The sequence below is a fragment of the Lampetra planeri genome, chromosome 6, assembly GCF_965212315.1.
Source record: "Lampetra planeri chromosome 6, kcLamPlan1.2.h2, whole genome shotgun sequence".
Classification (NCBI taxonomy): domain Eukaryota; kingdom Metazoa; phylum Chordata; class Hyperoartia; order Petromyzontiformes; family Petromyzontidae; genus Lampetra; species Lampetra planeri.
In genome coordinates, this window is record NC_136112.1 from 6,134,940 (window position 1) to 6,162,141 (window position 27,202).

A 27,202-nucleotide genomic window follows, 5' to 3' on the forward strand; every position below is an offset into this window, starting at 1 on the left:
CAAAGTGAACGTGTCCTTTATTATTTTTATTGTCTTGCTATCTGCTCATTGGATATTGACACTCATTTATACGAAATGTGAAATTAATCTTGATCTATCCCTTATACTCATTTTGTGGGAGTATTTAACAGTTCTTAAGCAAGTGTAATACAATACCACAATACAATTACGATTAATTAACTAATAAAATGCTATTTGTACTCACAGAGAATCTATAAAATGACACATTTTCTGTAGACTGGAAACGTCGTAGGAGGAAAGGGTGATTCTGTGTATGGGGGTTGTGGATTTACAAAAAAAACAGTAGGGTGTTATTGGAGAATAAAAATAAGTCTCAAGTCTGGATTGAGAAGAGAGGGAGGAAGCCAGTAGTGCTGACTTACTATGGGGAGAGAATTTCAAGCGGAGGAGTGACCTCCCACAATTTGTTAGGCTGTGGGTTACACCAAGAGGCTTGTGTCCCGAGAGCAAAGTCGACGAGTCGGGCGAGGAGAGAGACGACATGGGAGAGTTAGGCTTGCAAAAAAATATTCACATTTACCGTCTTTTCAGAGAGTTGTGGTAATCTTGTAAATTGACGTCCGATTAAATTGAGAGTAAATACTGAAGACTTTTTGTGAGATGTGATCTTGTTTGTACGTATGAGTCAGGAAGTCTGGCAGTGAAATTCCATGTCATCTGCAATGTTGTGGGGTGTGCGGTGGACCTTTCTTGTGGAACGCCACAGCTTTGTACTTTTATTATAATTGAAAAATAATTGCAGCCAGAATGCAAAATGCACGTGTTATGCGATTTGGTTAAAATGCTTTGAGAGAGAAATTGGCTGAAGGCTGCAATGAATCATGGATTAAAGATAAATATATTCCCACCGTGTTATTAATTATGATTATTTATGCACAAACACAACTGGGTCTCATGTTTCCTTTCTTCTTTTATTCTGAGAACATTTCATGATGTTCATAGGGTCCAAAGTTTGAACGCTGCCTTTTGGTGAATTTAGGTGAATGGTGCGCGTGCCATCTTTGAGACAATGGTCATTTTAGCTTGTCAAAAAAAATCTATGCCAAGAGACATTCCAACATGAAACATCGTGTGGTTTGCTTGTTTGCGTTAATGCAAATTGGCATCCTCACTCTAAAAACTGGCTAAATGGAAAAACATCTCAAAGGCCAATACTGTGCTTCCTTCTAGCGAGGTAATTATTACTGACAACAGCAGTTCGTGGGGTTTAATGACCGCAGGTTGAAGTTTTTTTTCTCCAGACAATCTACGATGCAGGTAGATACCGTGAACACGATCAAAGGATGACTGAATATAAAGTACTCCTGTTACTCTGTCATAAGGTCTGGTTGGCACATCATTACACATTGTATAATATATCTGTTCTTAATGATTGTATATATATAGCATTGTGGAAGGTCGGTCCTCCTTTGTAACCTCAATAAACTGGAACTCTGACTGGCCATACCTGCTGTCAACTCAATGCCCCTGTTCAAACCCAAGATCAGCACCCTCCTCCTCTGTCCATCACTTTATTCCACTTCAAAAATATAGCATGTATATGCATGCCTATATAGCATTGCATATATGTCGTATCTTTCCCCATTCAATCCCTGCTGTTTTGTGCAGCATTTTCACACGTGGCTGTGTTAGAATCCTGCTCTAATCCAAAATTGTATTGTGCTCTATATTCAGCTTGACTTTTGACAAGTGCATACTTGACATACCAATGTCATGTAAAGATATGTTCATTTCACCAGTTCACATTCATATGCTTTTTTTTAAATAAAGCTATCGCTTCTTATGTAACGTTATTGAAATTAAGCAAATATATAAATATTTTTTTAAGGTGTTGCATGCAAGTGTAATAATAGACAAATCCTGCATTTAAATAAAAAGTACCTGACCTTTCGACTTCTAACTACAACCCTACTGATTTGTTTTGTAATTTGATAAGTCTGTAAATGAGCGTAAGTTATGCAATATATATTGTACTTAAAATTAAATACTATAGTCATAAACAGTATATGTAAATGCATATGCATTAACATAATGAAGAATTTCAAAGATTGTGTTGCAATATGGAAACACTGCTAAAGTGGGCCACCGTGGCAGCACTGGGGAGGTCGGCTGCAGGGGGGGAAAGAGAAGGGGGGGGAGGAGGCGGGGCAGAAAGTGGACCCCGTGGCAGCAGCTGGGTCACTGGAGTAGAGATCGGAGAGAGATGCACAGAGAGAGAGAGAAAGACACACCGAGAGTCAGAAATGACAGCTGACATAGGCAGGTAGGATGGAAACATCACAGTCAGTTAAGATTTTACCTGGTTAATAACGTCCTTCCAATGATGTTTGTACCCATCTTCTCAGTTGAAGTTGTGTCTGTGTTTATATATCTGGATGGCTTCATGAACAAATCTCTGATAATAGCCGATGGGTTTGCAGAGTACCTTCGTCTTGGAAAAGTAAATTTCGTATGAGCCCACTGCGTTAAAACAATGATAAGCAATGGCAGAGGTATTGGTCCTACTGTGTTTCAGATCTGCCTTGTGTTCACGAACGCGGTCCGAGACATGTCGTTTCGTTTCCCCAATGTAACTGCTGCCGCAGCCACAACTCAGTTTGTAGACACCCGGGTATTGCATATCAGGAATCACATCCTTTACAGATGGGATCAAATCACGGATTTTGTGTACTGTGTTGAAACGAACCTGGATCTTGTGTTTGTTTAAGATTTTGAAAATCTTTTTGGTAACCCCTGCTATGTATGGCAACGTGATGGTATTGATTGGATCCTCAGATGGTTGTCTCCCCATGGCTGGGGAGACAGCTTTGCGGATTGTACGGTCAGAATATCCGTTCATCCTGAGGACTTGGTGTATGTGCCCCAGCTCACTGGCTAGGTGATGCTGATCGTAGATGCAACATGCCTTATGGTGTAGTGTTTTGATTAGGGAATTATTCTGGGCCGGATGGTGGTGGGAATCAGGCTTTAGATAGGCATCCGTGCGGGTGGCTTTCCTGTAGACAGTGTCCCAATGAGCCATCAGGTCTCTTCTCGATCAAAACGTCCAGGAATGGTAGCTTACCATCCTTTTCCACTTCCATGTGGATTTTATAGATGGGTGTATGGAATTGATGTGGTTGAGAAATTGGGTAAATGCTGGCAGGCCATGTGGCCAGATGACGAACGTGTCATCTACGTATCTCTTCCACAAGGAAGGAAGTAGGGTGGATGTCTGGATGGCATCTGTCTCAAATTTCTCCATGAAAACATTCGCTACCGCTGGCGATAAGGGAGAACCCCTTGGGGTACCTTCATTTTGTTTGTAAAATGTACCTTTCCAGGTGAAGTAAGTGTTGGTAAAGCAGTGTCTTACTAAAGTTGGTACACCTGTATTCAGTCCCTGTTGGACCAAGTCTTCAATGATTGCAATGGTATCAGGTACAGGAACCTTGGTGAACAGAGAAACTACATTAAAGCTGACGAGCAAATCAACTGGAGACAGTGAGATGTCCTTAATTCGAGAAATCAAGTGAGCTGAGTTAAATACAGCTGAGGTGGTCTTGCCCGTGAAAGGAAGCAGAGTCTCAGACATAAATGGGGCTAGTTTGTAGGTGGGTGAGTTAATGGTGGAGACGATAGGACGGAACAGGGTACCTTCTTTGTGGATTTTTGGATAGCCATAAAATCTGGGTGGTCTAGCAGCCGAAGGTTTTAGAGAGCGCTGGTTGTTTGAATCGATAAGATAAGTCGAATTAGTGATAATATTGTTGTTTTTTGTAACTAGGCGGTTGGTGAGATCTCTGTTGATTTTGGTATAGCTGCCATCATTAAGAAGAATTTTGATGTTGTAAGTGGTTTTATCCACGATGACAGTGGCATTGCCCTTGTCGGCTGAGAGGATGACTATGTCATCTCTGTTTTTTTATTCAGAGAGTTCAACACCCTCGTCCTTGCTGATGTTGCTAATGGTTTTCTTAGCGTTTTTGATGATAGCAGCGATTTCAGATCTATCATCCATTGTGATGTGTTTAGGGGTGACTGCGAAATTCAACCCTTTAGCTAGTACCGATTTTAGGCTATCGGAAATTGGGATGCTACTATGATTGATGACAATCTTGTTAACATATAACTTTTTAGCGTGTGGCTCTGGCTTCTTTTTTGACAGGAGGTTTAATTTAGTAATCAAATTAACTTTACATTTGGTTGACATGGAAGTAGCTGAATAAACTGTAATGTTATCTACGTGGTCCCAATCAGATGTGAACATTATATCTGTTAATTCTAAGTGTGATTGTAAGAGAATATTGTCTAAATGATCAAGTTCAAATCGGAGCAATCTCATTCTCTCTGAGATTGGAGCTAGGCTGGCCCTAAACAAAATCCGATTAGAGTTAGGAGAAGTGACAGCAGCAGATGTGAGTGTAAAGGCGATCGATATTACCATATTGTCACGGCATCTCTTCAAGGCGCTCTTCTTCCACCTCCAACCCAGCTTAAATATACGCTCCAAGCTTGGTGGTGTTTCATTCTTCACCTGACGACGGCTGCTTGCGTTGTAGCCGAAACGTCGTGAGAATTATTTTATTATGTTTTATTTTTATTATTTTATTATTTTCCTTCTACGTGACTTTACCGAAAGAACCAAGAAGATGAATCCCTGCAGTCACGAAAGCTTTAAATCGAAATTTAAAGGTGAGAGACTCAATCAGGTGAGCCTTTTTGTCTCACAGTCTGTTAAAAGATCGAATAGTTGTGTGGAAACCCTCCCCACAGAGGCGGTTCAATCTTGATTTGAAACTTTCGTGACTGCAGGAATCCATACTCTTTGGTTCTTTCGGTAAAGTCACGTAGGTAGAAAAATAATAGATCATGACGTTTCGATCGCAACACAAGCAATCGTCATCAGGTGGAACAACCACAGCAAGAACAAACTGCTGAAGTAGGCGAAAGATCTGCCATGGCACGAGGTTATATAGTAGGCCTCGGCAGTAGGGGGGGAGAGAGAAGGGGGGGAGTAGGCGAGGCAGAAAGTAGACCCTGCAGTAGCACCCAGGTCACTGGAGTAAAACACAGATACAACTTCAACCGAGAAGATGGGTACAAACTGAGCAATCATTGGAAGAACGTTATTAACCAGGTAAAGTCTTAACTGACTGTGATGTTTCCATCCTACCTGCCTATGTCAGCTGTTATTTCCGACTCTCTGTGTGTCTTTCTCTCTCTCTCTCTGTGCATCTCTCTCCGATCTCTATGCCCACTTAATTATCTTACGTCAGCATGGTGTCTCACATTTTGATTTGTTTGCTTCTGATTTATATTTTGCTACTGTATTCAATTGTAGATTGATTTGTATCTTATTAGGAAGCTCCTGGAGCTGTGCACTTATAAATATCGATTGAAAACTGATTTTTGTGTTTAGTTTGTTGTCCTTCCCGAACACCTCCGATTAGCATGGTTGGCTACGTATGGTGCGAAAGAAGTTCAATATACATACATGCATTATCACATGAATATAACCTGTTCATAAAGATCACCGAGATGCAAATAAGAATTAATTTATAAATCAACTCAGAACAAAATATAAAGCTTATATGAGAAAAGGCTTTTATACTGATGACTATATACATAGTGTCATTCAGATTCTAAAGAAATGCAGTACTGCTGCACCCATTAGCAACAATGATCACATGCAAAATAAACGTTCTTAAATACTGTTCTTTTGCTGTACTCGTTTAGACGTTATTTCAATAGGAATGTTTAAATTGAAAGCTACGAAAGAATAACCATAATGCTCATGGGAATGTTAACAATTGCAATACTGGCATAGTGGTCGAAAGTGGGACGATGCATCAGAAAAAAGCAATTCAAAAACAAAGTTCAATGACATTTTCTTTCCATTAAATTTGCATTTTTATTGAAAAGTTGTGCTATGTTCGAGATGTATTCAAGGAAGTTAAGTATTTTGGATCACTTACACTGGTCTACAGCCAAAATGCTTCCGAAATAAATGTAGTTCAGATTTACTAATTCTGGGTCACTGAAAATGAAAATTATGCTTAAAATTGTTGCTTGGATCTAGCCTTCAAAATATGCGACTGGGTCAGTATATATGACCCTTGACTTGGGAATGATGGAGAATAAGTGAGTTAGAAAAGAAAGGGATATCAATTTAAACCAGAAATGACTAAAATACATCTTTGACTGGATCTATTAATAAATATATGACTGGGTTTGGACAGTACAGTACTTGCTTTTTGAGCAAAACAATGAGTGATGCAATCTGAACCTGGTATTGCATCATGCATGAAATAAATTGCATCATGTTATTCCTAGAAGTCTGCTGAACAAATTGCCCTTATTTGTCAGTGTTTGATTTTGCAAAGGGACACATTTCTATACTCTTTGGTTCTTTCAGTAAAGTCACGTAGGTAGAAATAAAATAATATAAAATAAAACAATTCACGACGTTTCGATCACAGCATAAGCAATCCTCATCAGGTGGAAACACCACAGCAAGAAAAAAATGCTGAAGTGGGCGAGAGAGCTGCCATGGCAAGAGGTTATATAGGTAAGACAGGGGGGAGGAGCAAGGGGGAAAAGGGGGGGGTGTGGGGTAGGGGAAGGAGGTGGGCTGCGTGAGCGCCAGGGGGAGAGGAAGTGATGTTTGGGGGAGAAGTAGGCGGGACTAAAAAGCTGGGGAACGGGGGGAAAGAGACTCTCTAATCGGACCATTCAAGCGGCTCTCCCTAAAGGTCTCAGACAGAAATCGAGCCAGTTGTAGGTAGGTGAGTCTAGTAGTAACTAGACCACCCAGATTCTATGGTCTTCCAAAAATCCATAAAGACGGTGCACCACTTCGGCCCATTGTTTCCACTATCAACTCACCTACCTACAACTGGCTCGATTTCTGTCTGAGACCTTGCTTCCATTCACTGGCAAGACTACCTCAGCAGTACGTAACTCAGCTCACTTGGTCTCTCTAATCAAGGGCATTTCACTGTCCCCAGATGATTTGCTCGTCAGCTTTAATGTAGTTTCTCTGTTCACCAAGGTTCCTGTACCTGACACCTTAGCAATAATTGAAGACTTGGTCCAACATGGACTGAATCCTGAAGTACCAACTTTAGTTAGGCACTGCCTTACCAACACTTACTTCACCTGGAATGGTACTTTCTACAAACAAAATGAAGGTACCCCCATGGGTTCCTCCTTATCACCAGTGATGGCGAATGTTTACATGGAGAAATTTGAGACAGATGCCATTCAGACATCCACCCTACGTCCTTCCTTGTGGTAGATACGTAGATGACACTTTCATCATTTGGACACATGGCCTGCCAACTTTGAACCAATTTCTCAACCACATCAATTCCATATACCCATCCATAAAATGTGTGACTGCAGGAATTCATATTCTATGGTTCCTTCAGTAAAGTCACGTAGATATAAAAATAATAAGAAAAATAAAGTTAATTAAAATAATAATAAAAAACACGAATGTAGACTGTAGCCTGGTTCTTAATCGGAGTGGCAGTCTATACTGGCAGTCTATAATGTAGACTGTAGCCTGGTTCTAAACTTCGGTGAGTGTATTGGCAGTCTATAATGTAGACTGTAGCCTGGTTCTTAGCCTCAGTGAGTGTACTGGCAGTCTATAATGTAGACTGTAGTTTTTAAGCTTGGTGAGCATATTAGCAGTCTTGTCAAGGGAGCAAAGGTCAAGTCATAACTTGATTTGTGTCGTTTTCTTGTGATCTCAGCCCAGGGCACATATGTCCCGCCCACTTCGTTCTGACACTGAGACGTTTTGTGGCACTGCATGTTCCGTGCTTCACATTGGTGCTCTCTGACCCCACGGCACATAGGCCCCACCCACTTCTTTGCGCTTGTGCCACGCCCTATTTTTAAACCTTTGTAATGTGAGGATATATCCGGGTCGCTGACGGATCACAACTCGTTACGATGATTGGTGGAAAGGTACCACGTGACCCGGGTATTAAATAGGGGTGGAACCGAACAACACGTGGTCAGAACTGGAACGAACGAAGGAAGGGGCCACGCGGGAGTCCAGGCTACCACGTGGCCACGCGTCTCTCTATCCCTCTCACGCTGTCTGTCAGCAGCGTGAAGGAGTGTTGTAAAGAAAGGCAAATAAAGACCGGATTCCAGAAGTCGTTTCCCCGACCTTTATTACACCTTTATAAACGGTTGTCTTTGGTGACCTCCCCCTGCTTTCCTCCTGAAGACGATCGCTTGTGTGGTGATAGAAACGTCGTGGTTTTTATATTTTTCTTTTATTTTTATTACCGAAAGTAGCAAGATTGAGTCTTCATTATAGACTACCAGTACGCTCACTCAGGTTAAGAACCAGGCTACAGTCTACATTATAGACTGGCAGTACACTCACACCGATTAAGAACCAAGCTACAGTCTACATTAGTGGTTTTTATTTTATTTATTTTTTATTAAATTTTAATTAGTTTTATTTCTTATTCACTTTTTTATGTTTCTATCTACGTGACTTTACCGTAAGAATCAAAGAATATTCACACCTCATAACACGAGGTGAACTGAAAGACCTTGTCAGGGATTTGGAACTACCCAAGAGTAAGGCAGACCTGTTGGGCTGGAATCTCCTGGCAGGTGATTTTAGGGTTTCCATGTTCCGTGACCATCAAAAGGATCTTGTCCCATTCTTCTTCATGGAAGGTGATCTTGTAGCCTGCAACAACATCGATGGTGTGATGGCAACCCTCAACATTGTTCATAATCCAGATGAGTGGAGACTGTTCATTGATTCATCGAAGATGAGTCTTAAAGCTGTTTTGCTGCATAATGGAAATGTTTTGCCATACATTCCATTTGGTCATGCAGTCCACATGAAGGAAACGTATGACAACATGAAATAACTTTTGAGGTGCATAAACTATGACCAACATCAGTGGCAGCTTTGTGGCGATATGAAGGTTGTTGCTCTCTTGCTTTGTCTGCAGACTGGATACACAAAGTGCTGTTGCGAATGAGATAATCGCGTGAGAAATTCCCACTACATTAAGATAGATTGGCCACTCCGACAGTCATTGGAGCGTGGGAGGAAACGTGTTCAGCATCCACCACTTCAAGGAAGATTTTGTTACCACCTTTACACATCAGCTGGATCTGATGAAGAACTTTATCAAAGCCATGGACAAAACACAAGCAGCTTTCAAGTACCTTCGTGCAAAATTTCCAAGGTTAAGTGAAGCTAAGATAAAGGAAGGTGTCTTTGTTGGTTCTCAGATTCGTGAACTTCTTCGAGATTATGCATTTGACAGTGCACTGCGTAGCAATGAAAGCACGGCATGGAACGCCTTCCAGTTAGTGGCAACAAATTTTCTCGGAAACAGCAAGGCACACAACTACAGGGAGTTGGTGGAAAACCTCCTCAAGGCATACAAAAGCCTTGGTTGCAACATGTCACTAAATATAAAAATTTTGCACTCATCTAGATTTATTCCCACCAAACTGCGGAGCAGGAGCGACGGAAATGGCGAGCAATTTCACCAGGACATTGCAACAATGGAGAAACGCTATCAGGGCAAATGTAGCTCATCAATGCTTTCAGACTATTGCTGGACAGTGACAAGAGATGCTCCATTTAATGAATACAAGAGACATACCAAGAAGCGCCGAGTGGACACTGAATAAGAAATAAACTATGTACTTATATACACATAATTGTTTGTTGCATTTTGTTTCATAATACATTTATTTATATAACCCCTTTGCTGATTTTTTAAGTCTTACATAAACAGGACAGGTGAAATGTTATCATGTAAAGCAACCATAAAGACATGAAAAGACCTACGTAGGTTTACAATTTACGAGTAAAACTCTACTATCTACACAATATACATACACGTAAAATGTAAAAACTTAAATATCTTGGGAACAGTAGCCAATAAGTTATTTTAATTGTTATGTTTGAAGCAGACGACATCTAAAACATTTTTATTTTATACCTACGTGACTTTACTGAAAGAACCAAAGAGTAGTATGTAGACCAGTGTTATCAAACGGGACCTTCACACCGCTAACTAAACGTATTATTCACCCGAACCAAGCCTGCTCTTCATTGTATCCCTATGTCGCTCAGCCATATAACTGTTGTATACATTTCCTTTTAATGGCTATCATTATTGTATGGGGATTTTAATGGGGCTGACTGGACTGTACACAGTTGTCAGGGAATCTTTATCATACCATACAGTATGTTGATTCCCCTGTACATCATTAGTTATATAACCAAGCCAGCGAGAGTTAATTCTCCTATAAGAAAAATATACAATTTATATACCTTCATTTATGCTGCAAAAATCATTTTTAAATGTTGTTTTTAGTAATTGCGGTGTGCTGTGGTATGTTTTTTTAACATCACGTTTACAAAATTAAGTAAAATAAAAATATAATGCGAGTACAGATAGGAATGAAATCACTCAAGTGGAAGTTTAATACGTAGGCTTTCACGACCAATATTATTCATAGTCGAGGTTTGTTGGGTTACATCGCATACATTTACATTTTAACGACACATTTATATTAACGCGATCTAATCTAAAAAAAAGTGTACGTCTATCAAAGAGATGGAGCAATGAAATGTAGCTTGTGTGCAGGTGCTAGGTGGATTATTATTATCATTTTGCAGGATCGCGAGATTTGTGAGGCTTTCATCAAGCAGTGGATGAACCATTGGCAATGATGATAATTACATTTTATATTTTTTAATTGCATCCATTTTGTTTTGGTTGGAATTTTAATTTAGGGATCACTCCTGCACACTGACAGTGATTAATAAATATACTGAACAGAATTTTTCAACTTTCTAAATGTTGGACATTAGTTTGGCTTTTGTGTAATGCCTTTTCAGAAACCATGTTGACTCAGCTCTAACCTTGTACAATGTGCTACATTGGTATTGAGGGGGAAGGGTAGTCTTTTGTTCGAGACGATCTATTCTTATTCGTATTGTATAATTCAGCAGACATTCCTTATTCTTGGTTCTTTCGGTAAAGTAAAGTAAATAGAAAATAAAAATAATTTAATGAAATTTTTAAATAGAAAATAATAAAAGCAAAAAAACCCACGACGTTCTGTTCGCAACACAAGCGGTCTTCATCAGGCGGAGAGAAAAGAAGGGGCAAGCCTCCAAATGCAGGAGGGGTGCCCCCTCTTTACCGAAAGAACAAAGAATATGAATTCCTGCAGCCATGATAGTTTTAAGTCCTACATTCCATATTCCAATTATACACAAACTCAACAAGTACCAATGCATGGCTTCATTCATCAATATGGTTCTTACACTCATGATACATGCATCGGATCGCGCATGTACGAATCTATTATTATGCTTTGTATGTATTGCATGTAATGGGTTTACATTCGCCTCTAAAGCCGGTATTTATGACTGCAATGTAAAATATATATATATATCGATTCATCGGATTGAATCGTGACCCCTGAATTGCAACCATTAATTCAACCACCCATGAAGTATATCACTCCACTTCTGATGCAAAGAAACATGAAATAAACAAAAAGCAGAACCAACTGCAGCAATTGTAATCAAAATGGTAACAGCCACACTGCTGTACGAATGGCTAATTTAACTGACGACCTATTTTTTGTTAGCAGTGTCACGCTGCATTTAAATTCGAACATCAATAAATATTACATGTTTTGAGTAGGGTGGATGGTTTCATGGTGGAACATTTCATATCGTTGTTGAACATCTCCGTGTCCCTCATTTGAATGCATCGGGTCAAATACAGAGTATTGCACAAATGTGTAATTGCTCTGCTACCAAATGCTCTCATCCTATAATGAACAATGCTCGTGAGCACGTTGTGCAATATATGCAAAGTATTGTCAGCCTCCATGCTCCAGAGCACATCTTGTTACAATATTAAAATATAATTCACCTGTAATTGAGACAGTACACTGCGTTTGAATGCTAACATTAAGAAATAATTAGCGGGAGAGCGTATCGCTATTAATGTTCGAGTGGGCTGGATGGTTTTATAGTGTGCCGTGCGTCGTTGTTGGCGAACATTTTTCCATCTTAAAGAGCTATCGTGGCCATCATTGACAACGCAGTGTGCAAATAACATCGTAGTTATAATTGTCACTGAAGAATGTCAACTGGTTGCGTGAATATGCAAGGGAGGGAAACTTTTCAATATAATGTCCACACGAGGACAAGGGCAATGCATTATGCACTGCATTTTAAAATATATGCTCCGTGGTCAAGGTCAAGAGGTCATTGATGCCACCACTGATTCCACCACACCTCACAATTGCTTCCTGCCTTCTGCTAGATCCTATAATTGTTGCAAAGTTTAAACCCGACCTCCAAGGTCGTTTGGTTTCAAGTCTTCCCTTTGGTTATCGACCCCTGGTGTCCCACTCCAATGTGTGTGTTCAGTAATTTGCCCTCCTCCACCCTGCACATGTGTCCCATTCATCATAGCCTCCTTTTTTTCTATTGCTACATTACGTACGATCGCGGCCTCACGACCGCGCCTTACCCTCGTAAAACCTCTCAACGAGGAGACCAGCACCTCATTGTCCACACGCTTTGTTTGATCTGTCATTAATCTCATTTGCTCAGACGGGGCCACACCCAATAATATTCGCACTTTATTGAATAAACGTGTATCTTAACTATCCCATCCCTTCCCGCCTCTAAAACACTGTATTGCTAACCTTACCCCTTTCCCCCTATATATATGTTTTCATATTGTATTGTTGAATTGATGTACGCAGCCACGGCGTGCCGGCTGCTTTATCTCCCTTGCGTGTGAAAAAAACGAATTTAATAATCTACAGAACGTTTTTGCAATGTTCTCTTCCCAACGTCCAAGTTGCTTACCTTATCCTGTCGTGAAATTCCAAACACACTCCATGTGCACTTGTATTCATATACCAGGAGCTTCTATTTTAGTTGACTGGACAGCTGTGAAAAAATACCTTTTTAGCTCATCGGATTCCTCCAGTATAAATAAATATTATGATTCTATTCAAGTCAAGGTTCCGTGTCCGTACAGTCACTGGGACATGACTGCTGATTGCATGTTCTCCCCGTGGTCGTGTTGTTTTTCCCTCCACATTTAGAAACAAGCTTTTAGAGTAGTTGGCTGCCATAAATTTCCACATGATAAGCCACTTCGTTGTGGCCAGGTCGCTTCTGAAAAAGAACTACATAGTAAATAGTAAATTTAATCTTTTGGAACATCATCTGGTTTATGTATTAAGACCAGAAACGTAGTCATGAATTATATATATATAGATTATGAATTAACTTTAAGCAAAGTCAAATTTACACTGTCACATATACACTCAGCCACCTCCAAACAAAACCAGACTATAACTTCTCCAGATATATCAATTTTATAATGGACCTTAAAATGTAACCATTAACTGTGCACATGACTTTGTATCTCACTTATCTGTTTTTATTGTAACGACTGTTCACAAAGGCAGTTTCCTTGTCACAGTTGTGTTTATCCTGACAGTCATGATTTCGATGCCTTTCAATGCTTCTTCTGACATGAAAAAGGTGGTTTCATGGGTATTATATATAAATATAAAATGGAGTGCCGTGTCCTGTGAGATATTTAAGAATGTTAACGTCACGCTCTAAAGTTAATTTGGTAGAAAATGTGCGAGAGAATGTGCATTCTCGCTTGAGCGCTCTGTAATGCCACATTTGTAAATATAACGAATTAAAACCTGTTGCCGAAGGTGTTATTGTTTGCTTATGTTTATCATCAACAAAACATACATATATTCGCGAGATTTTCTTCCAAAATGAGTTCGTTTCCAAATTTCGAAATTGTGTTATTATTTTTAAATAACATAGACATATTATTTAAATGTTTATCTACTTATTTAACTACTTATTGCATTATTTATGTAATTATATATTATTCGTGTGTATCCAGTGCTCTGTGTGAATGTCACGTGTAAAAGCATTTGCTAAATAAATGTTGTCATTTGTAAATGTAAGGTACGTTTAAGTAAATAAAGAACGAAGGGTGACAAATATAGATCTTCATATGAACACAGCTGGCCATAGTCATACTTTATCAACCAACATAAATCCTAAACAACTGCCTGTCACATTATTAAGGGTTAGCCATGGGCAATTAACTGTCTGTTTGATCTAGGCAGAAATCCGTACTTGCTGTGCTGTACGTTGATGTCATAAGATGGAGGAGCAGTAGAACATCATTTCAGACATTGCAATGGAATTTTAAAAAAATATATTGCCGTGCTTGAAATACAAGTACACGCATTATGCAAAGAACATTGACAATAAATGCCATAGGTGCAAATTACGTGACTTGATAATACAATTTTACATTTTTCACAGTGGGGTAGACATGACAGAATGAAACGGCATATTGAAATAATGACAGTGCCATCTCTGCCTGACACATGTACCACACAATACAAGCCTGTTAACATCAAACTGACACGCCAGCTCTGGAAGCTTTGCTTGATAAATATGATCGAGTACTGTATGTCATCTACAATTTACAACGTTTGTTGCACCATATTGGCTTTGGAATTGTTTGCAAAGATGTCGATAATGATGATTTTTTTTTGTACAAATTGTTAAGATTAATATTTGTGAAATTATTGCTTTCTGTAATCATGACTTGAATTAAAGTTTTTTCGATTCAAGATACCATTAAAGTTTAATTCAAATTATTATAGTTTTAAATACAACATGGAAGTTTGCACATTATGCAGTAACATGCATCACTACAGACTTCAATGGGGGCAATATTTGATGCACCAACTATTTTCCAAGGTTATTTGAGCTTAAAATGTTCAATGTATCTACTGTGTTTAGATATAATTAATAAATCCATGGGCAATACCTACAACATTAAATTATTTATAAAGGATTTTTCTATATTTCACTGCTCATTTTATATACAGTGCTAAGATTACGTGAACATTTAAAATACATATTTTTGCTGAGAGGAATATATTTACTGGCATATTTTCCTTGCTGTATTTTTTAAGGCTTGAATATTGCAATTTTTCTAAGCAATTGGACTATGTATGATTACTGCATCAGTAAAAATGCCATTTACTATATAATGCTAAGATTACAATCAAAATATTCTGATATATGGGTATGAAATATTTATAGTCGGAAATAAAACAGCTGGACAAAAATGATTATCAGCTTGAAATAAAATAGCGAAACGTCCATTAGGACACTCTAAAAGCTATTTGGGCCACTCCTGGCTGTAAGTACATATCAATCATCAAACACAGCATACTAATGATACGCTTATTATCGTGCAATACCATAATTGAAGGATGTGAAATAAACCATTAATTTAGTATCCTAGGTTGGACATCGCGATAAAGAAGCACAGTGAATGGCAATGTTAAAAGGAAAGATGAAGACCGAGTGTCTGAGCGCTCCCACAGCTCACTGAGGTCCATACCGAGACCCAGTAACAACAGCGCTTTTTGTCGCAAAAAATGTCCGTCCCTTTCGAGGCATCTTTCAAACTTTACACACTGTTGCGGATTTATATTAATCGGACTTCGCCAGTGCTCAAGCATTATTTTTTGCTTAATTTGTTATAAAAAAAAATAGTTTCTTCAAAACGCATCCCACATAGTTGTGAAAACCGTGCGTCTAGAGAATGTGACGTGATCCTTGCCTTTAATCATTATTACACTCCATATGTTTCACGAGTTTTCCTGCACAGGGCATTTTCAATAACGTTTGTGAAAACCAATTGAAATGCGTGTACTCTATCACAGTTGTTTATTATCACTGCTAAGCTTAAGTGACGAGCATTTAATATACAAAAAGGATGCATATGCAGTGCTATTGCATACAACAAAATTCCTCCTACTAAAATGAATGTATACTGTATAAGGTTCCACAGCTAGAAGTGCACAGAGTTAAATAACAATAAAAAAAAATTGACTGCACTTATTTGTGGTCAGTTTGCTTTAATTTTATATGTTCGTTTAAAAGCCACCTATTTTTTCCCAAAACAGCTTTTGACATTTCATTTCTACGGGAGTACATAAAAGCACATCATGCCCCTTAAGGGGAAATAATGTGATATCATTGTACTCTAGACAGAGTTGGGCATGACATTTATTGCATCTTATCAAATTTTTAGCACACCCATAATGTTGAAAATGCTGAAAAAAATCAATTTTCATTCTAGCAAGACATTGTAACTTAGCCCTATGCATTCAATGTTTATCACAGCTTTAAAGCTGCCTGGCAGAATGCTGAATATGTAAACCTGTACACAGCCTGAAGGTATGTGTGTGTGTGACGTTAGTGTTTTTTCTCCTCTGAAGCATAGCAATTTAATAGCTTGTTTCATGATTATTTTTCTAATCCAAAATGCTATTGATGCTGATGATAAAAATATCACCATTATCATCATCATGATAATGTACATTTGCCGTTGAAAAGTGTACATGTAGTCAACATATTTAATATAAACACTCTCTTTAAATAAAATTTAAGAGGTATTATAAAACGTCCAATTTGTGCGCAAAATTTTATTTTGAACAGTGTATTGTACTCATGGTGTATTTGAATGTTGAACACGCTCTACATTGAACACTATCTACATTGCGTATACGATTTCAAATTCCCCCCGCCCCCCCGATCTGTTGGGCTTTTTTCTCCTGAATTTAAATCATGCTAGTGCACATATGCATTAAACCAGTTAGAAAACACTACACATTTTTCATTAATGTCCATTTGTACACACTATAGAAATATTGCACGTATTAAAGCATGCTCTTAATCCACGACAGTCATGAATCCCTTTAATGGATTTATGATAGCAATGTTTTTTTTCCTTTCCCTTTTAGAACGCACACATGACATTGTTGCACACGAGGATACCCAGCGCTCAAAAAGGCAGCATCATTTCGTGGGCCAGTTGTAGGTGGTCTGAACACACACACGTGGTTTGCACTCGTCAGCTATCCGAGTGGAGTGCTATAATTGAAGTTTAACAATGTCATCGATCGCAATGGATTTTGGTTTTATACGCATATCAAAGACAACACTTTTGTAGCACAGAACTGTGACAGTAACCAAAGTCAATTCATAATTGATGATTTGGGAAGACGAGGAATCATTTTAAAACAAATGTATTTCGATAATATACCAAGTAATCCACCATATAATCAAATAACAATGTAATTTACACTGCAACATTAAGGCCCTGACACACCAAGTCGGTCATGGGAGTTGGTTGACCATGCTTCTCGATTACCGGTCAATGCAGGTTGACGAAGGGATGAGAGAGTTTGCGAGGCAGTGTAGCCACACCAGTTCAGAAATGACTTGTCACTGATGTTAACTGTGGCTGGGAGTTTAGAGGGGTTATTTTGTTTGATTTTATTTTTATCACAGATCATGCCGTTTAGCCAGTTGGCCAGCTATTTTACAAGTAAAATTGAAGGTTGTGATGTAGCCAAACAAAATGAGTTAAATATGTGTGGTATGTACGTTGAACTTCTTTCACGCCGTACGTAGCGAACCATGCTAATCAGAGGTGCTAAATATAAGTCACCAGTCCCCTCCCCCTCCCCCCGTCCCCTCCATCCCCCTATGTTGGTTCTTATTCCCTTCTCTCCCCCTCCCCTGGATTCCACTCTTGGTCTCCCACCTACAGTAGGTGAGGCACTGAGCCCAATTTCTCCCCTCCTTTACATTTAAGGGCATAGAGTCTAGGCTTTGGTCCGTGGATTGTCTGTGGCCCCTTACCCACGACGCAGTTTTCGCTTCGTCCTGGGCTCATGTTGGAATATAATAACTATTACATAATTCACGAGGTTCATGGCCGCAGTGCAGCACTCACCACTGCGCCACCACTCCACCTAGAATCTATGTTAACAATAAAAATATATACGCTCGGTAGACGCTAGGTAAACTCAAAGTAGGTCTGATAATAGGGTTTTCCCCTTTTTTCTGGCAACAAAACAGGTGTTAAGATGTTAAAACACCAAACTGAAACCTTTTACAAGGAATCGCTGTACGCCTTTTGGCGTCCTCTGGTCTAACACCGCTTGAGACTAGGCTCAAAAGAAAGCTGTCTCTGGTGTGGACCAATCAGTTTCAAAGACAATGCATATATTATCAGAGCATGTTTTTTGTTTGCATTCTGACCACAAGCATTGTAGTTAATGCAGACATGATTCCTTGTAAAAGGTTTCAGTTTGGTGTTTTAACATCTTAACACCTGTTTTGTTGCCAGAAAAAAGAGGAAACCCTATTATAATATTTTGGTACTGGCAAAGGAGTTTCCATGATGTAGATTAAAGTAGGTCATTAAGATTTAATATAAGTAAACAAGGGTTTAGCGGCATTAGTAGTATGCAATAAATAAGGGGGTAGATCTTTCGTGTAAAGATTAGGCATTAAACATGAAACCGATTAGAGCAAAGTTATTCCTAACATAATGAGCACCAGAGAAGAATATGTGATAACCCTTCTCCCTTTGGGATGCTGCCGCGGTGCAATGGTTAGCACACTGAACATGTGATCCAGAGGTCGCTAGTTCGGTCTCACTGCACGGCAGTCGAAACAATGGACACGTTTCTTAAATTCCCTCCATGTGTGTCCACCCAGCAGTATAAATGTGTGCAACCAAACACAGTTAATAGATCGCCAGCTCGCATGTAGTGGGGTAAAGTCTGTCTACTCCCAACTCCTCCAAGATGTCTGGCCGATGTGGAAAAGTAGGCCAAATACCCTCGAGTGCCCTACACGGGCTCTCTAGTGGAATTCTAGATTTGAAGCTTTCGTGACTGCAAGGATTCATATTCTTAGGTTTTTTCCGGTAAAGTTATGTAGGTAAAAAAATTTAATTAATAAAAGTAAAATTATAATAAAATAAAAATCACGACGTTTCGGAGGCAACACAAGCTTCCGTCTTCAGGTGGAACCGTCACATCACGATAGCTGTATCAAGTGAGAGGATACAGCTATCGTGCTGTGACGGTTCCACCTGAAGACGGAAGCTTGTGTTGCCTCCGAAACGTCGTGATTTTTATTTTATTTTTATTTTACTTTTATTAATTTAAATTTGTCTCTAGTGGAAGTTTTTTTTTTAATACGCCTGCAATGACGTGAATAAGAAATTGCAGGGCTCCGTCTTTACCTCGACCCCTGCCACTGCCATCAAAGAGGGCGACAGTCAGTTTCATAGCAAACCATGTTAAAGTAAACAAGGAACCAAGGGTGGTGTAAAGCATCATTGCACAGTTGTGGCAGTCCATCACCCCACTGCTGGAGATGATCTCATTAAATGGTAATTGTATAAAGGTGCTTATGCAATGCCATGGCACGGAACCCTTATACTCGAGTTGTAAGGCTGGAGTAAAGGAGGCATGCAGAATGCCTTGGGATATTACTCCTAAGATCTTTGACAAATTTGATGTGGTTTTACTGTTGGAACATCTGACATAAACACTCAATATTAATGATCCTGACCAAAATATGAACTTAGGCAACTAGCAGCTACCAACAGTTCTTAAATACGCTGGTTGTGAAAATATTTGTCTTCCTTTTTGTAAATGGTCTATTAAATAATTTCTTCCATAATACAAAAATAATAATTTCTACAACTAATTGTGGTAAGATAATAAAGTGAACAAACTGTGAAAATGACATAGAACCAAATACAAATTGTAAAAATGGGACAAAAAAGTTATCAAGATCCTGAATCATGACTTTTAATCGAATCACTGGTGGGATAATCATTGCATGCTTCAATGCAGCTACGGGTTTGTTACTGTAATGGTCTGTGAGGATTGTTGGCTGTTAGGCATCAGGTCGATGATGGGTTGTGATATAACCAGTAGATGCTTGTCTTTTTTGATAATGTATAGAATGGGAATATTTAACTGTGATTTTTTTAAGCGACAATTTCTGCATGTCGCGATGTGAGATCGCAAGCTTCCATGTGATGCATTGTGGATAATGTGTGGACGTAGAAGACACAGGTATACATATTTAATAATCTTTGACCGAACCTAACCCAAGGGAGAAAAGCACTTCCCTTCGAAACAAAGTTAAAACATGTATTGAAGTAAGCTCAGCCACTAAGTATGCTTAAAAGCCATCGCTGTACACTAGTACCCATATTCCGGATGCACTAAGCAAGATATGTAAAACACAAAACAGAAAATGACATTAAAACCCATAAATATTACACAGACACGACTGCACCATTGGTAGGGTTTATATGCAACTTGAAAAGTGCTATAGGCACTGGGCAATGTCCTTTATGATGTTTATCTACTGGCTGACTGCCACTTCTAAAATAAAATAAGGCTGTTAGCTACCAGCTTTAATAAACAAGATTTATTGCCCTTCACAGCTGAATTTAGATGTCTGGCCCTGCAGGGTCTTGTCAAGCTGTTCTGTCTGATATACATAATCATTCAAAAGTTACTCTTTAGCATATAAAGTAGTGAAATATGCAAAATAAATGTGTATACATTATACATCGAGGACAGGTCACCAATGGATGGTAAATTCCATCCTAGATGTATTGGAGTAATGGCAAGCACAATAAGAGAGTATATGTACCTGTTACATACACAAAGCTTTCAAAATATATTTTTAAGGAATATAAATGTGCAATATACCGACTCTAAAATATTGCATACAATGCTTACTTACATCGACAGTACTCTATACAGACACTAATTTACATGATTCTAGACATGATGATAAAATTTGGTACGCAAATTAATATTGTCTTCAAATAAACTCAAAGATGAAGTCATTACACCTATGTTTTTGTCTCTTCATAAAGATATGCATGTCTTGTACGTAGTAAGAAAATGGCAATGCTTTAAAAGAGAATATATACAGAGTTTAAAAGTATAAGTAGTGTAAGCCTAAGCCTATTGTTCATTTACATAAAGGTATGACTCCTGACCTATCTTAACCCATGGATCGTTATGGTAATCCCAACCAAGTATTACTTCAAGCACGTACGTTTATTTGACATTCAATTGAGAATTGAGGCCAGGTCACACGAATTACAGCAAGACCCTCTTAACTGGTTGCATAAATAATAATGTTGCTGCTACATTAGCCGTATAATAATGTTGTTTAACACTTAAAGAAATGCCACTTGAGATGCTTTATGCACGTGGCCACTGGACCTTGAAACTACACTGAATTGTTCGTGTAAATGTTCTGCTGCGGTCAACTTGTTTAATAAGATAACAGGTTAATCAAAAATAACAACAGCCTTGTGTTTCTTTATCTGTCGTGGAGAGTGAAAGAAAGATCTTGTTCACTTCAGTCATTTTGGCCTCCTTTTTTAAAATGTGTATTTTTTTTTTACAAGAACCCGGTACTAAGTGCGAGCAATAAAAAGTAAGGGGGGGGATACAGGAATTCCGCGGAGCAGAAGCCCCAAACACAGCGCTCACGGGCCGCGGGGGAAAGGGAATGAAATGGGCCTCACTGCCGCCTACGTGTGTAGGGACTGCGAGCGGGAGCACGGGTGGACTTTTTTTTATAAAGAAATGGGAAGAAGGGGGGAAGGCGTTAGGAGCAAAAGTCAGAGGGGGGAAAGGTGAAGGTAAGGGAGCACGGGTGGACTTTTTTTTTATAAAGAAATGGGAAGAAGGGGGGAAGGCGTTAGGAGCAAAAGTCAGAGGGGGGAAAGGTGAAGGTAAGGGCAATTTGGCCTTCGTCATAAAATGTTTCTTCAGTGTCCTTTGGATCAAACTCACCTCTGTCGCGACCGACCTTGGAATTTCGTCCTTTTTTCCCCGTGCTCTATTCGAGTCATCAAAGCAGCATCTTATCTTCCCTGTCTACCTCTAGGACAATGTGGCAGAGGTTTGTTGTTCATTTATATCATATTTATATCATTCTTATTGCAATACATTTCACCTCATTGTGAACGTCACAATGACAGGAGGCCCTTTTAAAAAAATTACATCTATTTACTTATATGTGCCAAGATATGCCAAATTTGAGCACCTGTTCTCAAATTACTTCATTTGGGGAATGCATAGCAGCCATCGCCTTCGACTGAGCAAACTGAGCATGACCCTCCTGAAAGAGGGCCTTGAGACTCCCTGAGGCGCTGCTGGGGTCACCACGTGCAATAACAAATCATGTTATTTTTCTCCATCTCTGCATGTCGATAGGGCATAAATGAGAGCCAACTGTTATTTTGACTATACAATCCTGCTACATGCTAATCCAAAAAAATGTTACGCCCAATATATAGACACATACATCGGTCATACGAACGATACACAGCACACATGTATAATTTACACCGTGTCTGTGACACGCACGCACGCATATATTATATTTTTTGACAAGAGCCTCCATCTACATCAGCGCCGTCTCCATTGCAACCACTGTTAATGCTCTCCAGCACACACAGTCCCCTGAAGCAGTGTGTCGATTTTGTTCACCCGCTTCACTTAGTTACCTGTTATCTACGGACGCTGAAGCACACGAGAAGGAAACGTATAACAAAAAAACTGTTGCACATACCCATTAAATACAATTTAAATGGCGTCGTCATTATGGCCAATGCTTGTTTGCCTCCGCTTCCGTCTGTTCTATCTGCATCAGTACAATATTCTGCTTGTATCTGGCACATATGTTTCAACGTGAACGTGACGTTTAAGGTCTACAAAATAGCTAGTGTCGAAAGAACGCACATTTGTGCCAGCAACATGGTTACTGTCGATCGTGCCAATGGTTATCTTGCTCATGAAGGTCCCCACTGCTTGTAGTGCTGTTCTGGATAAAGATTTGCATGTTTTGAGTGAGTTCTCACATGCGACGGTATCTTGCCTCACACAACGCAAGGGAAATCGCGAGGGGGGGGGGAAACGATAGATGAAAATAAAGAAGAGTGAGCGAAGGACAATTCACACCCAGTGATAAACAACAACCCACATGTACCAAGACACAGATCCATCATGTAAACTTTTATAGGCGTCGGGGCAAGTGCTGTTAGTGAGGACCTATGAAGGTCGGCACGGCACACAAGGGGGTTGCGAGGCCAGAACCACACCCAACCACCTTTTTATTTCCAGTGCTGATGTGTATACACTGAACCGGGTAATAATTTAAGGCTGAGGCCCAGAAAAAGTGCAAATAATCACCACTGATAATAGCCTTGGTTGGTAATCGAACTTGGTAGCGCAGGTTCGTAGCGCAGTATGTTAACTACTACACTACCCACACACTGGGGTAACACACAGGCATGGAAAAACCCAGAATCAGAGTCCAAAGAACAGTCTGACAGCTGTTTTCTGTAATGGTGCTTGGCTCAATGATGAAAGTATGCTATATGATTCATACTATCTCGTTTTCTTCTCATTGGTGCTCTGACTTAATGGAAGGTCCTTGTTTGCCACATTCACCATCTCTTTTCTGCCCTTCTCGTCGTTTCCACAAATGACCCTTCATTATATTCCTCCAACATCCAAATCTTTGATATGTCCATCACTTTCATCTCGGACATCTATGAAAAAGAGCATTGTAGCCCATCGGATTCCTCCAGAATAAATACATATTCTAATTCTGTTTATGTGTATCCTTGTGCCACACTCATTTACCGTGTTGTTTCACTCATCTATCTGCGATTGCAGTCCCTTTTCACTGATTTCCACTGTCCCTTGATGACCTGCAAACCGGACATATTATATTAATTACACTATGTAACACAATTTTTGTTCCTGGGTAGTAAGTGTTATTTTGTAATTGCTTATGCCTAAAAAGTATAGAAAATGGTTAATTTAATTTATTATTTTATCTTTAGACGTGACTTAACCGAAAGAACCAAATAATAATTCCTGCAGTCACGAAAGTTCTAAAATTAAGATTCCCCACAAACTTTGCTTTTGTGACCAGGCCAGTGATATTTTGAAATTTGCCTATTTTCAATGAGAAAACGGGCGAATTTGTGTCTTTTCGTTCTCATAAAGTCAGAAAAAAACATATGAATCAATATTAACATGTATTTATATTAAAGTAATACAAAAATGATTACAAAAGATTTAGAAGTGAGTCGTTTTTTGAGATTTATGATTATACTGTAAATCACTTTCAGGTATCAGCCCCCAAATTTAGTCTCCCATCATGTTCCCGTTATACTGTCCTTGTTAGCGGCGTTCAAAGTCCAGCATATCTTGGTGTAAGCGCTCGCCTTGCTCCTCCGAGTACGCTCCCATGTTCTCCTTGAATTTATCAAGATCAGCATCAAGGATATGGACTTTGAGGGGCATCCTACAGCCCATTGTGCCATAGTTCTTCACCAGTCTCAACCAGCGCCACGTAGTTTTCGACATTGTGATTGCCCAAGAAGCCACAAACCACTGCGGCAAAGCTGTCCCAAGCCGCTTTCTCCTTACTAGTGAGTTTCTTGGGGAATTCATTGCACTCCAGGATCTTCTTTATCTGTGGTCCGACGAAGACATCGGGCTTTGACCTTTGCCTCAGACAGCTTAGGGAAGAAGTCTTGAAGGTACTTGAAGGCTGTCGACTTCTTATCCACAGTTCTAACAAATTGTTTCATAAGGCCCAATTTTATATGCAGTGGTGGCATCAGCACCTTCCGGGGGTCCACCAGTGGCTCCCACTTCAAACTCGGTCCACTGTGGCCACTCCCGCCTGTGGTCGCGTGCCTTGGTGTCTAAATATTTGGATTAATTTTATGTATAACTTTAGAATAAATATATATTATTTTTTATTCATATGTTGTTTTTTTCTGACTTTATGTGAATGAAAAGACACAAATTCGCCCGTTTTCTTATAAAAAATAGGTAAATTTCAAAATATCACTGTCCTGGTCACAAAAGCAAAGTTTATGGGGAATAATAGCCATTTTCTGTACTTTTGATGCATAAGCAATTAGAAAATAACACTTACTACCCAGGAAAAAAAAATGTTACACAGCGTTATCAATGATAACAACAATAACGGTGGCAGTGATACCAATCTAGTTGTGTACATTGATTGCATACAGCCCTTTTTGTCAATCGCTGTCGGATAAGCACCTCCCTCATCCTCCATACTTCACCACGTTAATCAGAGTGGGTTGACGAGGACAGCGAGCATAGACATGGGAGCGCAGCCCTCTGCAACATGTTGAATAATTGGAATAACATTTAATTGGACCCTACACTTTTTTGGTCTTCTAAGGCAACTGGCCAGATGGGGTGGTTGTACATGCACGTGCACCTGGGAATGACGTGGCAACTGATGGCAAATGTTGCACACTCGAAATGAAGGACGTGGTCAGGTGGTCCAAATCGAGGGCAAACACATTTGTTGTGGTAAATCTGTAAAATGCAACAGCACGTGTGTCACACACAGCAATCCTCAACCGAGTCGCCATTAACCACGTGACTGGTGTACAAGTCCGGTTAATCAATAACCCTGCCAGCCACCCACAGGCCCAACTCAGTCATCACATGCCGGTGTACACACGTGCATTGATATACTGCACAGCACATAAGGACTTATTAAAAGAGTGGTCCATTCCTAATGTGCCACACAAAACTCATTGAAGGCCTAGATACACTGCACGGTTTCGGGCATGAGATTCTATCGAGGAGTACCGATTACATCTCTATCGACACCCGATCGCATAATTATCACACCATGCCACCGGCGATCATGCGGTTTCGCGTTGTCACCACACCCGAATGAACAGGGTTACAATTTTCATAACCAGGCACCATCGCAATCCAATATGTATCCAATGCCGTATGTGAGTATGCGTGTATGGGTCTGTGGGGAGCGGTAGCGTAATGGTTAGGCCGTTGCACTCCGAACTCAGCAACCCGAGTTCAAATCCCGCTCATGGCCAACAACAGTGACGATTATCTGAACCGGTCGTGGGCCTCCCCTAGGTCGACTCAGACTCAAATGAGTACCCGGTGCAACAGTGTGTAAACATCGCCACTCGGGAAACAAAGGGGCTGGGCGTGGTGTGCTGGCCACCCACCCCCTCGTGTGCCGTGCCGGCCTTCATAGGTGCTCGTTAACAGCAATTTCCCCAACAACCTATCCAGGGCATTTCAGGGGATCTTTAGTATGTGTGAGTGTGCATGCCTGAGTATAAATGTTTGAGCACCTATTAAAGCTAGAACCCGCATGAGGAGATCAATAACATCACTTCCCTCCAACAGTCTCTTAAAGGATATATGGCAATCTTTGTGTGTGTCTTGTGTGTGCGTATGTTTGTTTTGTAACTATGTATGTACGTGTGATTATCTGTATACGGATGTGTGTGCATGTGTATGTTTCTTATTTTCCTGACTTCCACCATCTTCCATGGTAGGTTTGCACTCGGCGAGACTGCACTCCTGCATGGTGCTTCACCTTGGTCGATTGCTTGCAATCGATGAGGTGCAATCCAGTGCAATCCGATCACATCCGATCGATCGCACCAAAACTACACAGTCTGTGTTGGTCTTATGCGGAATAATGACAAAAAAATTCCATAATGATTATTTTGTAATTATTTTACACCTTTGTGTATATCATTCTATTTAAATACAATTTTAAAAACCCTCTGGTCTCGCAGCCATTTGCCAACTGAGAAGTATTCCTATATTGTTGCAAATGCATGACAGCTACTTTCCTGTGCATGCACCTCTTGTGGATCCAATATTGATGGAGTAATAAAAAAAATGTATCCTCTGTATTTCGTTATGTCTTCATATATTATAGATACTATGTCATTGGCAAAAATAATGTATTCTACGAGCAATACAAGCGAATTGCAATACAAATCTCAATGCGTATATACAAGTGTAGAATCTGCACCTTGGGTGTAGATGTTTGGGACAAATGAAATAATAAATGCATGACAGTGCATAGAATATTACCATTTAGTTAAGGCCACCTTTCAGAGAGGTATATGAGAAGACTTTACTGCCAATCACCGGGCACAGTTCCCTCCAATGTGTTACCTCACGACAGGGAGTAAAGTGACCTCACAATCCCCTCTCTCTACAATTAAACTAAACCATTTTTTTATTTAGCAGGTAAGACCCACTGAGCTATATAGCTCTTTTTTCAGAAGCGACCTGGCCACAATTTACAGCGAAATATTCTAAAGGCGTGTTTCTAAAACGTGGA

The 27,202-nt window shown here is 39.7% G+C and overlaps 1 protein-coding gene across 1 annotated transcript in view; it reads left to right on the plus strand.

The window, feature by feature from the left end:
• LOC144719448 (transmembrane protein 132E-like) overlaps window positions 1–27,202 on the plus strand; it is a 150,550-nt gene that overhangs the window by 64,838 nt on the left and 58,510 nt on the right. The window lies entirely within an intron of this gene.